At 43.7% G+C, this 19,342-nt stretch overlaps 1 long non-coding RNA gene across 1 annotated transcript in view; it reads right to left on the bottom strand.

Moving 5' to 3' along the window:
• Positions 1 to 19,342, bottom strand: part of LOC131894402 (uncharacterized) — a 385,440-nt gene that overhangs the window by 343,213 nt on the left and 22,885 nt on the right. The window contains exon 2 of the long non-coding RNA XR_009374909.1: positions 11,285 to 11,384. This is a non-coding gene — a long non-coding RNA (uncharacterized LOC131894402). The remainder of the gene's footprint in view (positions 1 to 11,284; positions 11,385 to 19,342) is intronic.

Raw genomic sequence — 19,342 nt, 5'->3', positions numbered from 1 at the left:
AGGGAACTATGTGTTAGGGTCTGCAATAAGTCCCATAAAAGACCACCAGCCACATATGTCATCAGCGAGAGCGTTTAATAAAAAAAAATTCCAGCACGCCAGGGTCAAACCATCTGACAACGTGGCAAATGGTGACCCCAAGAGAGGCTCACAGGCTCCTTTTAAGCAGGATTAGGGGAATTCCAGCTGTGGTCAAGTGTGCTTTGAAATGATTGGGTATAGACTCTTACTGGTACAGCAATCATTTTACAATTGGCTCATGACATCTGGTCAGTAACTGTGTCAGAGGACTGTTTGCTGTGTCAGGGGTCTGTTTGCTGTGTCAGGGGTCTGTTTGACTGAAAATAGCAAGAACAGTTCCTGCTTGTGGCCGGGTAGGACCCTGATTGGCTACCATACTAAACATACTTCCTGAGGGTCTGGTCGAAGCCAGACACAATTCAATATAGGATGGTAGGTAATATGGGGCAGAGGTCTTAGCAAACTGGCCCCTTGGGCAGGGGGGACAACTGGCCCTGTTAGGTTCAGTCCTGTTATAAGACGGGCTGGCCGCTTCACTATGATCACAGGATCCCCTCTGGGTAGGTCCAACCTTCAGTTAACTAAGCTTCCTGTTCCTTCATAACTTCTTATCAGAGTTGAAAATATCTTTAAGCACCACTAAGGAAAAGTGCTCATTGCTTTAAAAAAAAAAAATTTACTTGTGTAGCACCAGGCAGAAAGCTCCTTTCTTGGAGGCCTGTGGTTCTTTTTCACACAAAATATGCAAGCTCTCACTAGGACAGAGACCTTCATTTCTCTTTTTTTGCCCCAGTGTTCAGGCCAAATTTGCTAACCTTGTTCTCTGAAATTCCCTCTACTTCCTACCCAATCTTTCTTTGGGAACTTCCACCAACTACCTACTCTCCCAACCCAGCACATGATCTGACAGACCCACACACCATAGATGGTTAAAACCCATACACTATGACAAATGTAATCTTGCATGAGTGTAATTCCAGTCATGTGAGTGTTAAGATGACCTTAAGATGCATTGGTGGCTCCTGATAACTGAAGGGTCACAATGACAAGTAATGGCATATTATCTGTTTCACAGGAAGAAGTGTCCCTGCAGACATGGTCCCTAAGCCTCTCTCAGAGCCACAGAGTCCTGGACACAAAAGTATCATGGCACATGCTGAGTTAGCAATGCTGCATCCCTGGCCTTCTACTTTGGCTTTTCCCTGGGAGTTCACAAGATTGACATATCTAAACCAGGACCAGAGAGAGAGCCTTCTGGACAACATGGCTGCCATGCTGTGCTCTGCATATGCAAATGGGTTTCAAACTGGCTGCTGGTTTTGCTGTGTAAGATCTATTCACCCAGGAGAGACAAAGGCCTCGGAAGACAAAATCCTCATATACAAACATATGCCTCAGACCTAATATAAAACACTCTTGTTTGATAGATTCAAGCAATGAAGCCTGCTAGGGCAGGCACCAAAAGGAACCTGCAAAAAACTACGAAGGTGCCATGTACCTGAGGCCAACTGACCCAAAGACATGTGAAGATAGTGATGTGAGTTGTGAATTACAAGATGTTACCAAAATCAGAAACACAAGCTAATTAAAGCAACATTTTCTAAGTATTCAAAAACCTGAGGAGTTGACCTTGCATGGACGAATGCATAGGAATTCTAGTTGACAAGCAAAGCCTGAACCTTGATGTATCTGTTTGCCCACAACTCAGGGAGCTCAGTCGGAACTTTAAACACAGTATGATCCTGTCTCTAAAAACACAAAAGACCTGAACTTCACCAAAGGAGCTTGTTCTGTGCTGTCCTTAATCCCACACAAGACAATTGCAAGTGGAAGTCTCTAGGCTCTTAGCCTGAGTGGCCAGAAAACAGCTGGCCCTGTTTTAGAGACCCCAGAGGGACTTTTTACTGCAAAACTGCTACAAAACACTAACATTTTAAGAGCTCGTCACTTGCTTGACAGAGGAAGGGTGAGAAATGGGCAAGCTCAGGAGATGTGTGACACCAGCAGGTGGATTATGGAATCAGTGCCTGACCCAGTTTGAATCCAGCTGAGCCTATGATCTGAGTGGAGATAACCACCATCCAATGAGAAAGTACCACAGGACCACACACATGCAAACACATTCACACACACACACACACACACACACACACACACACACACACAGACATGCATGTGGGCAGACACACGGCATGGAATATGAAGTCATGCTTGGGTCCACCAAGTCTTGTTCTTAAATTTCAGATTCAGCTGTCTAAAACTAAACATGTGTGAACTTTTGGCTAGTGAGGTCATGGATCTTAGAGAGGAACATACAGCTGCCAACTCCCCTAAAACAACTATAATTCCTCACATTCTAACTGGGTGTCCTTATATTCATAGATATGGCTCTCGCCCTGCCTGTATCAGAGAAGCTTCTTTTTGCAGCAGCTGGAAACCTGTGCAGAAAGCTGTCCTTACATTACAGGAAGAATCAACAAATAAAATGGACGGAAGAGAGCATCCCAAGCCACAGCCTGAGGAGAACCCAGCCAAAGGGAGCCACAGCCAAGCCCTGCAGCTCTGGCTGTTTCCTTCCCTTACATCCATTTGATAAAGGTTTTTTTCACTTTTAGTATAAAAATCATTTTTTTCCTTTCATATTAAAAAGTTGCAAATAGAAAAATACTTTTAATTTCTTTTGTAGCTCTTTTTTAAGGAAGAAAGTTGTAAGTATACTAAAGAGGCATGAGTAAAAAGGCAAATAAGTGGAGGTAGGCAGTGAATTGAAATTTACAGTTTTTTAAACTAAAAAAATTGTTCATTCTATTCAACAAAACATGTGCAGAATCAAGTGCTCTTGGCATTGAGGGATAACGAACTGGCCACCTTAGCCCACGCTAGCTCCAGCCACCCTACCACACAACTCCCAGGACTGCTGGCTGACTTCTGGCTTGTCTTGTCCCTGTGGTTCATGTTTTACATTCACAGGACACATTGAAACCACTGTGCTCTGCTGTGGGTGGTAAGCTCACAGACCCCAGGTGAGACACAGCATTCCTCGGTGAACGGCCCTGCCTGCACTTTGCCCCAGACTGCTTCCTTCCGAGGGGGAGGTGCAAAATGACTTAATGCAATCATACCGTCAATTGGCACTCACACCTGTCAATCCCAAGCTGTTGAGGATGTGGTCCCACTGGGCTTCTGTTTCTGCCTTCGTGGGTCCTATTCATTGGCTACTGACTAATTTTTAAGTGGGAGACATTCTCTTTATGACTGTCTATATCCAGGAAGATGGTGTACCCATTGTACCAACAGCAAACATGCCGGTCCAGGAATAATGCAGGGACACTGGTCTCTGTGAATAATGCCTATCTTTTCACTGCTTTGAAAGTCCCCACCTGCTTCTCCTAAAATATGGAAAAAGATCAAAAGTAACTATTCACACAAGAAATGTAGAAATTTTGTTCAAATCCGCAGTAAAAGCAAAATCTCCAAAGATGAAAGCTAAATGTGGATTTAGATGGGGGAGGAGGAACTTCAGTAGCAGAGTAATGACACCAAAGGGTCATTATTACCCATTATAACCATTATAATTACCCATTATCATCCAAGTTCCTGGAGCCTGGAGACCTGTAGAGTCACATGATAAAGACTTCACAGTTGTGATGAAGGATCTGGAGATAGAGGTGACCAGCCTAGAGTGTCCCTAAAGAGAACAGGAGGGACCATGTGATAGAAAGTCCCTGTTTGCAGACAAGATGTCGTAGAGGAGGACAATGCACAAAGCAAAACCCTCCAGGAGGAGACAGCCCTACAGACATCCTGACTTCGTCCCACACACTCCAATTTGACCTGAGCTGCAGAATAGAGATAATAGCATAATGGATGGATGATTACTAGAGGCTCATGGGAGTATCACAACAAGGTCTGAATTAAGTGTTTACTTAGCAGCTAGCCCTCTGCCAAGGGGTCCTCTCAGGATGTGGCAAGGTCAAAGCCTCCCTGACCTCTCAACAGAAGTGACACAGGAACCACTGAGGCCCCGATCATCATGCAAGGCATGTCACTGCAGGCCTGTGACTAGAAAAACAAGGTGTTTTCCAAGGAATTGGCCAGCCGTACAGTTATGTAAACTTAAAGTATAGATTAATGAAATGGCTGATGCTACCTCCACCAATGCTTAGAAAAGAGAAAAAACAAATTGTTTACCCAAATGTCAATGAAAGGAAATGGGATGAGGGAGAATATGGGCTCAATTAGCAAACCAGAAAATGTCACAGCACTATCCCTAATCAATGGTGTGATGATAGATGGCCAACCAAATTGGTGGAAGAATCAGCAGAGACCCTACTTTATATCTATATATATAGAGAAAAAAGTCTGCAGATAGCAAAAATTAACAAAAGTGTAAAAGCTGAATGTGTATTTCTTATGGTTTTTTTTTCAAAGAAAGGTTTTTAAAATGTAGCAAACAGGTTTCTAGATGTGACTTATAAGATTTATTATGTATAAAAATGATAAAGTAAAAATCCAATTACAATTGGAAAAGAAAAAATCCTAGTAATGTTGAAATGAGCTAGAACACCATACTATACAACTCCTTCTCTGAAGGAGAGGAAAAGCAGGAAATGTCACCTTGCAGCTCAGGAGACAGCATGATGGTGCCTTTCAAGTCATAGATGGACCAGAGGTCACAAGCAGAACCCAGGATAAGGCTGCACCTCAGTCCTGGTTGGAGCGCAATGGCAACGAGACACACTTCTCTGGAAACTGTATGGAAATATACACTGAAAAATCTTTAAAATTGTCATACTTTCTAAAATATTTGCATAGCCAAAGGAAGGGAATTTGTGAAGGATCCATTACCCCAGACTCAGACATTCATATGGGGCTTGGCACACAGTTGCAGTAGCTCCACACAACAGTGCGCTTGGTAGCTTTAAGACATTTTGATTGTGTTGTGAAGAAGAGTTACTCAGGGGTTGGGGATGCATCTCACTTGGTAGAATGCTTGCCTAGCATGCACAAGATCCTGGGTTTCATCTCCACATAAACCAAGCATGGTGGTGCTTGCCTGCAGTCTCAGCACTAGGGAGGTTAAGGCAGGAAGATGAGAAGTTGTTTAAGGTCATCCTCAGCTACATAGCGATTTTGAAGGCAGCCTGGGCCACATTAGAGCCTGTCTCAAGAAGCAAATGAATCAGCACCATGTGTGCTGTACAAGCATGAAGAGCTGGTTTTGGATCTTCAGCATTCATGAAAAAGTCAGGTTTGACAATGCACATCTATAACCTGGGGATAAAGACGGGCATATCCCTGGAGCTCCCTGGCCAGCCAATACAGACAACTGGAGAACTCCAGGTTTAATGAGATACCCTAGATCCAAAAATAAGGTAGAGAGCAAGTTAGAAAAATAACCAGTGTCAATGTCTGATCTCTCCGGTACACACATGTGTGCACTTGAACATGTACTTGTACCATACTCAACTCCCCCAAAAAATACTTTTAAAAGTTATTATGGGCTGGGGAGATGGCTCAGAGGTTAAGAGCACTGGCTGCTGATCCAGAGGACCTGAGTTCAATTCCCAGTAACCACATGGTGGCTCACAACCATCTGTAGTAAGATCTGGTGCCCTCTTCTGGCCTGCAGGCATACATGCAGGCAGAACACTGTATACATAATAAAATAAAAAATCTTTTAAAAAAAAAAAAAAAAAAAGTTATTATGTTGTTAATTTGTCAAACATGTTATTGTAACAATGTATGCGGTTTTGCTAATATAAACTAGGAAATATATAGATGCAAAGTAGCCAAAATGTCATAAATACCACCTCTGAGCTTTTCTTGTTGGGTATCTTTTCTATGGTTAGACATATTAGATTTTTTTTGTTGTTTAGATTTTGTTTGTTCTGTCTAAAGGTTTATTTCATTTTTCCTTATGTGTATGTGTGTGTTTGTGTATGTGAGTGTCTGCGGCATGCATAGAGGTCCCCTCCGAGGCCAGAAGAGAGTGTGAGAGCCCCTTGAGCTGGGGTGACAAGTGGTGATGAGCACCCCAACACAGGTACCAGGAACTGAACACAGGTCCCCTGGAAGAGCTGCATCCTCTTCACCACTGAGCCATCTCTCCAGACTGTGCTTAGATTCTTCTTAAAAAGCGAACAAGTAATGTGCAGATTCACAGTGAATGTTACAAGTTCTACAAGGCAAGCCCGGGTCGGCCTGATGGAAGAAGACACTTCTGCAATTGACTCGGATGACTTCTTTCTAGATGGACATCTACCTCCTGACTTGCTGCAGTGAAGAGTTAGAACTGTTTGATTGTGAACGCAGTGGTATTATTGTCCCACAGCCCAGAGATCCTTGTAAGAAGGCCATATCAAACTCAGGGCAGCAAAGAGGAGGAGCTAAGGTCAGGGCTCATGAACACAAGGATGTAAGAGACACAATGGTGTGAACTCCGCCATCATCAAACAGGAAATGCCAAGGGACCTGCCTGAGAATGTGGGTTTCCACATGCTGATCTGCATGTCTACATCCCCTACACCCCACTGAGCTGCCAGAAGCCCCCGGCCAGTGTACTAGCTACAGCTGAGCCTGCAAGGTTTCCATTAGGAGATGCATGGGCAAGGTACTGCCTGTTTCTCCTGCGTAATCAGTGCTGCCAACCTGGATGTGGGATCAATAAAGAAAACCACCAAGCCTGCCAAAGTTAAACAAATTTTAAGAATCAGAGGATTTTCTCTAAACCCTAATTAAGAAAAAAACAATGATTTTTCACCCAATGGAAACAAACAAAGCTATATGTTCTGGATGTGGCTTTCTTGGCCTTGAATCTAGTGCATTTGCACATTGGGGATAATAAATGAGTCCTACTCAGTTTCTCTTCCTAGGCAGTCTCTGATCAGCCCACCTCTGTTCGTATTTACCTTGAAGACTAGACACTACATTTACCAAATAAGTTGCATCTCACTCTTCAGGGTTATTTGTGATTGGACCTGCAGTCAATGCTGAGAATCCTTTCTGTAATGTCTTACTCTAAATGAGACAAAATCCCACTGGTGTAAGCACAGCGGAGCTTACTCACTATCCCAGCCCCCATGAGGATGTGACTATGACATCACTGGTGGGCGTCTGTAGTATGAGCTCACAAATACATTAACCACCCTCAGTGGATGATTCAAAGACCCCCCCATGTCAAATGTGCACTTTAATTATAATCAATTTAAGTGACCCTGCATGCAAACTTGCTACACTGTCATTTCCAGGGGAAGAGAATACCCAGACACTGAAGATAAACCATTCTCTGCCAGGATTATGTTATTTCCTCATTGTCCTTATTTAGACCCAGGGAACACCTGAGAATCAAGAGGTTAGGTTATAAGTATAAGACAATGTGTCTTTGACATTTTGATCCTGGTAACTCTCTGTTTGGGGCCATCCTGTGTACCACAGGCTGTCCTTGGCATTCCTGACTTGTAACTACAGGACACTAGTAGTGAACTCTCTCCAGAGTGTCAACCACAAACGTCTCTAAACACATAGCAGTGTTTCCTGGAGGAAGAAACTACTTCTATTTAACCATCGCTACAATAAGAAAAAAATGAAGGCTTCCCTACGGAAGATTAGGAACAGTCCTGTCACCAGCCCTGAAACATATCTCCTCTAATGAGAAAGAGGAAAAAGACTGGGTCTTTCTAAGGAAACATTTAATGAGAAAGGCAGGCTGGAAACAGGGCAATGGGACACCCATCTTGGCTTCCTCTCCCTCCTTAAATCCATGCAAATGAGTAAGGCTTTAAAACAAGGGTAGGTCCCAAACATGGCTGGAAAATAAGAACATACCACCCAGTAAGCAGTAGGGTCACTCTGAAACCAGAAAACAGATACAGTCACGGTAGCTAAGTGAAACCCACATCCCAGAGCCTGGGTGGAGGCTGAGGGGGTGAGGACCAGCAACATCACAGGGAACGAGAAGGGCTCCCGCAGATCCTACCCCACAAAATGCAAAGAGATGATACTGTTTCCAAGCAGCTTTGCCACCTCTCCGAAGTATTTATGGAAATATAAAAATATCTAGCACCCAACAAAGTAGAAAACCAAAGATAAGTCTACAGAACCTGGGGCCTCTTTGGAAAAGAAATCAAGATCCAAATCAATGGCTGAATTTTTAACCTTCAAATTTTTTTAAAAACAAAGAATGAATTAAAACCAAAGGTAAGTAGAAGAAAGGAATAAATAAAGAGCAGCGTCAACATCAGCTGAGCGGAGAATATAAACTCAACAATAAAAATCAGTGGAACAAGAGCTGGTTCCTTGGGAAGATGAATAGTCAGCAACCTGCAGAATGAAAGACAGGGAGAGCCGGATGGTGGTGGCGCACGCCTTTAATCCCAGCACTCGGGAGGCAGAGGCAGGTGGATCCCTCCGAGTTCAAGGCCAGCCTGGTCTACAGAGTGAGTCCCAGGAAAGGCGCAAAGCTACACAGAGAAACCCTGTCTTGAAAAACTAAAAAAAAAAAAGAAAGAAAGAAAAGAAAAGAAAGACAGGGAGAGAAGACCCATGTCACCAGCACACAGAATTGGAGGGGTAAGGTGACATCATAGATGCCACAGGCACTAAGGACAGAACCAGGGAAAATTATAGGCAACTTCTCACTGACAATAATGTTTCTCAGTGGATCAGAGGCCTAGCGATATCCTAACACCCAGCTAGAGGCCAGAATCTTGAGGAGACAGGGATGCCAAGGTGATAGCTTGCTGTCAGAAAAGCCCCATAACACCAAAACCTGATCCACATGTGTATACCAGATCCACACCCTACATCTTTAGGATCACTCTCGGGCTCTAACAGGACATCTAGATCCTAAATGAGGCCAGGAAGCAGGCCAACAAGAGGCTGAGAATCCTGGGTGGGCCATCCCGATGTGCTGCGCAGTAGAGGGTCCTGCCAGACCATTCAATGGCCCTCAGAGGAGAGACTTGCAGCTCCCTTTCATGTCAGATTTCTATGGAGTACTAAGAACTGGCCTAGAAGCCTAGAGAATGGAGTTGTTTTCTCCTACAGCAGGAATAGGGACCTAGGAACCAAGAGGTAGAGTCTTCAAATTCCTGCCCTCACTGCCCCGCCCTGATGCTCTGCTGCTTCAGCATCTGAATTTCTAAGAAGGAAACACACTGGGAGATTCTGGACACTCCCGTGAACCCAGCTGGCCTGGAGCTGAGGTCTAGCTGCAGGACTCACAGGACACCAGGGTCTCAAAACCTAAACCTGAACAACAACAAAATGATTTTACCATCAAAGCTCACCACCTCCAAAAAAAAAAAAAAAAAAAAAAAACCAGACCAGCAGTACCACAGCAGCAGAGACTTCAGCAACTACAGCTCTCCGCGGCATCTGTATGCCATGTCACACCTTCATTCATTCATGAAAACTAAGCCGATGTGTGCCCTGCTTCCCAATGGGATCACTGACAATGCTTTCATCTGCACCAGGTCCTGGGGTTGCAGAGCCAACACTGCAGACCAGACAAGGATTTAGACTAGGATTAGTACCCCTTGGGAAGCCCACATGAAGACAAAGGAAGTCACTTGAAAGTCTGAGGAAGAAAGCAGGGGATCGGGAGATGCACAGCCTTCAGTGATCTCAAGGACTGGCCTAGAGGCTGCCCTGCTCTTCCACGCCCACCTTCCTAAGCCCCTTCTTCTGCTTTTTCATTTATTTCATTCATCTCTATACCACTGAGGGCTTCCCCCACACTGCCTGTAAAACCCTCGCAGGGTATAATAAAAAATAAAGGTGAACAACAGGAAGGTTTTTCCAGCCTTCCTGGCAGCTGGAGGCAGGCATCGACTGTATGCTCTATCTCCCACATGCCTTTCCCACAGGTAAATGAGCCCAGGACTAAGCTCCGTGCTGAGCAACTCTATCTGGTGTTGTGAGAGATGCACAGAATGCCAGTTTCTGTTTAATGAGTTCCTTTTCTGGCTAAACCAGCTGGTGAATTTTGTTTAGTATTGGGAAGCCTTATTGGAGAGCTATGGTTGGTCTTGGCAGCATGGGGGAAGGAGGGAGGGAGGGAGGGAGGGAGGGAGGGAGGGAGGGAGGGAGGGAGGGAGGGAGGGAGGGAGGGAGAGACACACACAGAGACTTAGAGACAGACAGAGCCTGCCTCACAACCCTTCCAAGCCTCTCTGCAAACCTTCCAAGATCCCAGCAGACCCAGCCGAGTGCTCTGGCTGTGGAGACTGACCTATAGCCTGAAGTCAACACCAGCTTCCGAGACTATGAAATCCTTAAGGAAAGTATTTGAATCCTGAGTCAAGAATGTCTGACACCAGAGAAAAGGAAAGAGATTATCAGTCAGGATAGTAGTGGCAACAAGGATCCATCCAAACGCAGGACATTTTTCATCACTCTAAATCTCTTCTGGAGCAAGAAATAAAATTACATTCTGCATAAGCGTCACTGCCCTTTGACAAACGAAAGGAAATGCCTCTCCCATGGAGATTCACCTGCTATCTGATTTACTCCCTGGCACTGAGGAGCCATGAAGTTACAACTCTGCCCTAAACTACATTCCAGAGGTCTGAGAACTGGGTGTCCTGTTCCTAGAGGTTTCTTGGGTTGCCCCAAGACAGGCACTAAAGTCAGCAGCAGTGGGAAGGATGCTATCATTTAAGAGCTGTTTTCCTGCCAGATCACAACCCACCTCTATGGATGCAGAACTCCACTTACCTTACACACACACACACACACACACACCAGCACAGCTACAGCCACCAGATCCCACAGAACAGCCTTTTTAGAGCCAGTAGGAACTTGTGTTTAGATCCCTGTCATCTCTACATATTCAGCTCCCCTGAACAGACCAATCAGCAGGCAACACAGCAGTAGCAGTTACTATGGAGGGGCCTCACCAATGTCAATATTCCCTTGGCCCTTACTTAACTATCACACAGACACACACACACACACACACACACACACACACACACACACACACACACTGAGTTTCTGATAACATTATTAATGCACCGCTATTTGATTAGAAAACACTGCCCGGAAGCACCTGGAGGGTTTGGGGCATGCTATGCTATCATTACAGACATCCTTGGCTCACCAGTTCCTCACCTGTTTCCCTGGGTTAGCAGCTGGACTTTGGCCCATCCCCCTTTATCCCCTTCCTGGGACAGGGGCCCTATCACAGCAGGCAGTGAGGAATTGCTTGAGAATGAACACACACAGAAAGGAAAGAAGGAATAGCGAGATCTCACGGTACCTGAGCCGTCCCCATTATGGCTGGCAGGGTGCAGGCTGGGGATCCAAAGCTGCTGGGAAATCACGGAGTACTATGGCCGGGCCTCAGATGGTGGGGAATCCTAAGATGAGGAATGGATAGAAATGGGGATAAAATGATAAAAAAGGGTAAACAACCTCCCCCCAGGGGAAAAAAAACATGGAGTATACATTAAAAATAAGCAACTCAGTAATAATTAAGTATATTAAAAACAGCCACAGAGAGAGCTACACTGAGTGCACACGGCATGCACAGTTGTGAAAAATATCTCAATTTTAAAGCAGGATTTGAAATGATAAATGGGTTTAACAACTTCAAAATATTAAACCGGAGAGGAAAAGAAAAACTACACTTTAAATCAAGATTTGTAACTCCTTCTGCAACTTGGTGATTAAACCAGCACTGGGAACCAATCCACGAGCCAGGCACATAGAGAGACGAGAGTGATATCAAGTGTTAGACACAGAAAAAGACTGCAACCCCCAGACGACATGGAAGGTTGCACTGACTTTAAAATAAGTGCTAATCCATGTGTTTGACTGATTTCAAAACTCCTGACTTGTTTTATCTCTTGCATGCTAGCACATGAAGTTGCCACTGTACCAAATACAAACCGGATGACAGAGTAACCGTGGCTCCATAATATACTAGAACATATGACATTCTTCGTCTGATAGGATCACAAAAGACTCTTCTGCATGTACTGTACGTGACCCTTGAAAGTCATAGTCATGACACATTATTCTCCTGAAATTTATGAATGCTGTGTGATGTACAATGCCTTCTGAAAACTATTTTGTCACCTGAATCTTGGGCAAACACCAGTTTGAAGATGGATTACTAGGTGCTAAGTAAATACTTATAAATGTACAATGCTAATCATCCAAGGATGTGAATTTTTAACAAGTACATTTGGGGCATATTCATTACATAATAATGTACACACTCAGGGTCAATTTCACTCATTTCTCCTTACCAGTTCACACAAACCTTTCATGGCTGTCTATCCATGTCAACTCAAGTCTAGACATCAGTCATCAGAACCTTTCAGAGTGGACCATTACTTGCCCCATCCACTTTTCTCCACATTTGTGAACACAGAACTACTTGGTGTTTTGTTTTGTTTTGTTTTTTTCTTGTACTAAAGGGTCACAGTTGGACTGGGGAGTTGGCTCAGTGAGAAAAGCACTAACTGCCCAAGTGTGAGGACTTAAGCTCGGATTCCCCAGAACCTACACAACGCTGGACCTGGTATTGTGTGTCTATAATTCTAACACTCCTACAGAGAGATGGGAAACAGAGACAGGCAAATCCCTGGAGGGTCATGGGCCAGGTAACCTAGGTCATAGTCTGGCATAGGCAGTGACAAAGAGACCCTGTCCCAAACAAGGCAGAAGGCGAGGACCAAAACATGAGGCTGTGTCTGACCTTCACACATGTTCCACACATGCTTACGCTGATATGAGCATACACACACCCATGTGTGCACAGAGAGAGAACATGCATCATAACTGACCCTGCAAGTCCCGTGGTCTTGGGTTTTGTGCTGTGTCCAATTGCTAAGAACTGTGCAGAAATTTTTATACGCTTTTCAGTTTCGTTTACCCAGAACATCTCTAGAAATGCTATTGTGGAGTAAAAGGATGTGCACATTGTTCACATAGTAGTCTACCAACATTAGTCTCAATTTACACGGTCACATATTATAAATCTTTGGGTTTTTTTTTTCTCTAGTGGAAACCAAGTTTCTTGTTATTTTCATGGAGTCTGGGAATTGTTTAAATTGGTTATTAAGCAAGTGTCTTTTTGTGCAAACTGTGTTCCTTTGGTTTTCCTTCAGGGTGTACAGCTTTAATTACTGTGTAAGATATCTTTATATATGTCAGACCACTCAACCATACTATCAGTTGTAAATGTTTACCTTTTATTGGGTGTGTGTGTGTGTGTGTGTGTGTGTGTGTATGTGTGAGTGTATGTGTGTGTGTGTCTGTGTGTGTCTGTGTGTGTGTGTGGTGTTTGCATATTCATATATATGGGGCACATGTGTGTACCCCACAAACATGTATGTGTATGTGTGTGCCTATAGAAGACTGAGATTGATGCTGGGTCCTCCTCTATTGTCCTTGGCCTTGTATGCTGATGCAGGGTCTCTCACTTAAATCCAGAACTCAGCTAGTCTAGCCAGCCAGCTTGCTCTGGAGATCTGTGGTGGACCAGCCCCCACTTTTACAACCAGGGTACTCCTGAGGAGGGAGAAGAGAGAAGTATTTAGACAGAAGAGGAAAGACAAAAACACAGGATAGGCTCAGGAGGGCCTGGGTCAAAACCCACCAGCCCAAAATTTTATTCAAAAGGCCTTTTTATAACAATGCCAAGGGGAGGGGCAAAAGACCTCCCCCTCGCTAAATACAGCCAAGTGCAGACACTTCCAAACACCTAGTACTAGACTCATGGCCCAATCATCCTCCTATGCAGTCCTGCTGGGTAAAGCCACTAGGAAACCTCAGTGCACTCCAACAGAGATCCCTCGTCTCTACTAGGTGCTGGGATTGCAACGGGATTACAAGCAGGATGTCATGTCCATCAACATTTATGTGAGTGTTACAAATCCAAATTCTAGACACTGTGCTTGTATAGTAAACATTGTATCCACTGAGCTACCTCCTCAACCCCATGCAAATTTCTTCTTTAAGTTTGTCATTATCTACGGACTTCCTTAATGCCATGTTTTCAATAACTGAAAAGACATAATGTTTATTTGAGTGTCCAAATCTGTCAATTATGAATTATGTCTTTGATGGCATTTGGGGTTATGGAGATATTCTCCATACTAACGTTTAAAAAGCACATCATATTAAATTTTCTTTTTGTTATTTACTTTCTCTCCAGTCATTTACTATATCTCCAGTGTATTTGTGTGTGTCTGTCTGTGGGTAGGTGTGTGCATGTGAATGCAGCACCTTGCAAGCAAGAGGTGTCAGATCCTCTGCAGCAGGACCTGGTGGATGTGAGCCCCCGGACACCAGTGCTGGGAACTGAACTCAGCTCTTCTAGAACAGGCTCCGAACTGCTGAGCTATCTGTCAAGCCCCTAAGTTTTCTTTTAAAATTTCTATAACTATTTTTAATTACTATATATGTAATGTACTTAAAATTTTTAAGCTGTAAATTAGAAATTAATTCTATTTTCTCTCCAGTAGACAACCAATTACTCCAGAAATTTTACTAAATAATCTGCATTTTCTTAATTTGAAAGTACCATTCATATAAAACTGTCCACAGATTTATTCATTGCCTGTAGCGTTCGTGTTTCTCCCAGCACTGAACCCACGATTCAGGCTTTTTAAAACCTCTTTGTTGAACAATCTTGCAAAGTTATTCTCATGCGTCAGTTTTATTACCCCTTACTCAAGTCACCTCTTACCCACTTTCAGTGTTGTTCGCAACAGGAAAATCACCTGTGTGAACTAACCCACAGATACGCACACGTGCAATTACACATGGGGACAAACACCCCTCAGAAGTGACATGTGTTCACAGTGAATTTGCCATTTAAACACCTCTGTATTGGCTATAGTTTATGCCCCTTCCAAGTGGTCCAAGGTGCTCCTTTCTCATCCCAGGGTGTTTTGTGAGGCTATGGTTTCTGACATGGGACCAAGTTTCCCATTACTTTATCATGCGCAATACCATTGGTGATTTTTATCTAGTGATATTGCTCAAAGTTCCTATTATCAAATAGATCTTATATAGACTTCCATCTTCCAACTAATTATTATCTAACCTCATATATTTTCCCAAAACAACACTTGTACTGGAATCAAATGGGTTTGCAGAAGCAGTCCTAAATTTCTCAGACACTCCACAGTACTGATAAAATCCCTACTAGGCTAGACTCCTGTCTATGTCGGGGACACTTTCTGTAATTGCCAGATGCTACATCCATTTATATCATTTATATTCATTTTGAAATGTTCTCAGAAATGGCTATTATACTATATCAAGGTCTTCCATTATCTAATGATATAATTATGTTTTTTCTCTAATATGCTCACTTCATGCATTATTACAACCAAATTCTTACTACCGAAGTAATATTCACTTATAGAGCAATGCCTACTTACTTACATTACACATTTAGATAGATTGAATTAGCTTGTATTTTTAGGATATTATCTACAATCTTAAGTGAGATCATTTTTTTCTGCTAAATTTACCCAGTTTTAAAATAACTAAAAGACAATGGTGTTTATCACTTGAGGAAAGATTAAATAACATAAAATTATCAGTTCATAAAACCTCATGTAGAATGTATGAATCATGAGACGGTGATTTTTATAAGCAGGCCTCTGAAAACTTGCATCTCTGGCTATGGCCCATTAAAGTCATCTGACTTTAGTTGGTACTCATCCCTTATAGTCAATAAGAAAACCAAGCATTTCACCTCGACTTTCAAATTTTTACAAAATAATCCCTACAGATTATTTTCTCAAGGCCCTGGCAAAATTCTTGTAAATCATGCTCTGTTGGTCCAATCCAGTCTGAGGATGTCTGAAGCCATGGGTGACAGGAAGTTACTTCTTTAGTGATTCCAATCAGCACGGTCTTCCCAGGCATCACCGGAGAACGCCTCCTTTTGCGTGATGTGCCCATGTTTTGAGAGTAAGAAAAATCTCTAATGACTTTACAAGCATATACATGTGTATTCAAAATTCAACTGAATCAACATGGTTTAAATAGCAATTTTACTAAAGGTACATTACCATGGTCACTATTTTGTCTTGAGTTCAATAGTCATCTGCTCCGAAGCTGGCCATCACAACGTGGGTCTGACTTTACAATTCAGTTCTTCCTAACAGCTGAATGCTAATCTGTTGATCGGACTTTAGCATACAACCAATGCAAGGCTCTCTAGCCACCTGAATTCCATTTGTTGGCTGTCTGATTAGTTTGTGGCATGCTACTCTGTAGCTATAGATCCCACTGAAAATATGCTGGGCATCTAATTATCGGCAACAGACTCATTCTCCAACGACCCTATGTCTCTAACAACAAGAGACTTCTCTGCCCTGCACTGCCACACTTATTTCTTCCACTGCTGTTTCCTGGAATTCTGTTTCCCATAGGAATAATTCGTGCCAAGTCACTGGGAGACTGGGACAGAAGATGTCCTCTGAGGACACTAGAAGACAGAGGCTTCCTGTGGCAACTGCCACTAAGTTCAGGCCTCTCATGTCTTCATGTGGGATGAACCAAACAAGGTCATGGGGAAGCCAGCAAATGCATCAAACCGCAGCATCAACAACTCACCGGTCTCCTGGAGACCCTCCATGCAGATTCTAGACCCCAGCATCTGCGACCCCAAGAGGATCCTCATATGAATCCCTCTCACCTTTGTTCTCCCAACAGACGCAGAAACAGATGTGCATCTTGTTCAGCACCGTCCTTTGGGGAACCCTGACTGACAAAGACAATGGCAGGCATCTGGAGAACCCACTCCCTGTGGCCCTTCCAGATCCTTGCAATGAACTGTAAGTGATGGAAAAACTAACTCAAGCTCTTCACTAATGTTAATTCGATTAACTGCTTCCATAACTATCCAAGTCTATAGCCCAGGGCAGTCTGATTCAGTCACTCCATAATGCTGTGGGGTTGTTCCCGCCTCCTCCCACAGACTGTCCTCATCTGGATACTAACCACACCCCCAAGGTGTCAGGAGGACCGACCAGAATTCTCAATGATTTTTTTTTATGTCTTCCAAAAAGTGTAATCATGAAATTCACATGATCAGAAATTGCCTTGGAGGTAAGAAGAGATCTTGTCTGTCCCTTGTAAAAGGTCTGCACCTAGTACAAACCCCATGGCCACTAGTACAGCCATCTTCCTCCCAAGTGCTCAACAGCATGGAGACAACGGTACAGCTGTAGACCACCCAACTGTAATCTCCAAGGAAGCAGGATGGATGTCTGGAGGATGGCACAGGGTCTTCTACTTGCTTTATATGCATCTGCTTTGACAGGTCAGCCAGCCATAGACAGCACTCACAAACACAATACCCCTAGCTGTTAAGAAGGACAAAGATCACCTCATCATTTACATTCACACATGCCTCCCTAAGTAATGCAACTACCTCCCCAAATATGAGAACTACTGGGAATTGAGTTCAGGCACCTTGTTGGCACAGTAAGAAAACCCACACAAACAGCAGCATGAGGAAATTGATTCACAACTTGCTAGGAACCATTTTTCTTCCTCTTCTGTGCAGTTTTAAAAGCCATTGATAAACAAATTGGACAAGAAAACTCAATTATGCCCCTTTTGCTGTTGATTATCCTATTGAAAATACCAATATGACTTAGCAAACAAAGGTTAGGAAAAATTACAAGATGTCATGTGCCATAAATGAGGATGATAGAAAAACAATTTAGAGTGCAGTGAGGTTTTCATTTACAGAGCATGCTTCAAAAACAAGGGGTGGCGAAGAGGCTTGTGTGAAATCCAATCAGACGAGATTGGCCATCTACCACTTCGTATCTGCAACTGTTTCATAAGCACTGCACTGCCATTGGCACAGGCGTGCAATGGTTTATACCAGATTGGCTACACTATATTTTGCCAAATATTTTAACTAATGACTAAAAAACATAATAAATAGCATTTTGGTGTAATGTGAATTTGAACAAAATCAAATTTCCAAGTGAAATAGTAAAATTGGAAGAATTAGAAGACAGGATTGAGCTATGGAAATGACGGGTGGGCCACAGGTGCCTGGTGGGAAGACCATGTATTTCACAGAGAAAAGGCAGATCCAATAGCATGAGTCCTACAGATCCTGAACGGAGTGATAAAAAGGGTGTGGGAGTGGGTCCAACTCCAACCCCACGCTCTGGATACATTGATGCCTCTGAGAACAAGTATTTCCACATGAGTCAGTCCCAGACTCAGGACTTCCAGACTTCATGAGCCAGGCATGTCAGCACTGGGGGCAGTGGAGCAAACCAGGCAAACACCCGGCATTGCTTCCTGGATGAGTCACATGACAGAGAACAAGGCAGACAAGGAAACACAGACAACTACCCCACAGCCCCCTGAGAACTGGAGGCTCTCCCCTCCGTGGGGAACGTGAGGAGCCATTCGGTCAAGCAGCTTGTTTCTTACTGAGGAGATACGGTCACAAAAGTTTTGCTAATTTCAGTCAAGTTGACTCATACTGGAAACAGATTCTTATGATAAAAAGAAGAGATTTCATCCCCCTCCCCGCCCCCCAATGCCACATCATCAAGGAACCACCCGGAACTAGACAGGATCATGCAGAGCAAAAGTCAAGCCAAGAGTACCTAGGACATTAGGGCTACATGAAAGAGCTGCCCAAACGGTGAGGGACAGAGAGGGGGAGGTATGAAGAGAGGAACAGAAAGACAGACAGACAGACAGATGACAAAGATGAACAGAGATGGGGGCTACAAGCTCACCTCCAGAGAGTTACTAGTGACAGGTCTTTAGCAATAAAACCGACATGAAAATACATGTTCTAAGCAAAGGTCAACAGACTGATCAAAATCTCAAGTAGAAAAATCCTGGAAGTCCACTCCAGCCAAACTGCCTTGGACCAGGACAGACAGTCCCTCTACTGCTGACTGCCTGCAACCCTTCCAGCCCTGGAAACCCTCACTCAGCTTGGCCCATGGACCAACGACCTGTAAGACAGCCCCTCTACCCTGAGCTCCTCCATCTCCTCCCCTGCTTCAAGAGCCCTCTTTATCCTCTAGCAGCCCAGCTAAACAGAACGGGTAAAGCAAGCCCCTCATCCAAAACCCTCTCTGCACCTTCCTTTCCTCCCCAACCCACCCAGACTGACACTCACTCTACTCTCCGGCCTGGGGGGCTGAAAACACAAAGCAAAAGACTCAACCAAAACCTAACTCCAGATGTCCAGGTCTCATTAGAAAAACAAAATCTATATGAAAAACTAAAACAGCACCCCCCCAAAAAAAATAGAGAAAACACCAATCCCATAATAATGGTCCTCCATGACAAAAAC

The sequence above is a fragment of the Peromyscus eremicus genome, chromosome 17 (assembly GCF_949786415.1).
Source record: "Peromyscus eremicus chromosome 17, PerEre_H2_v1, whole genome shotgun sequence".
In the NCBI taxonomy this organism is placed as follows: Eukaryota; Metazoa; Chordata; class Mammalia; order Rodentia; family Cricetidae; genus Peromyscus; species Peromyscus eremicus.
The sequence above is the reverse complement of the archived record's forward strand: the minus strand, read 5'-3'. Positions and strand labels throughout refer to the sequence as shown.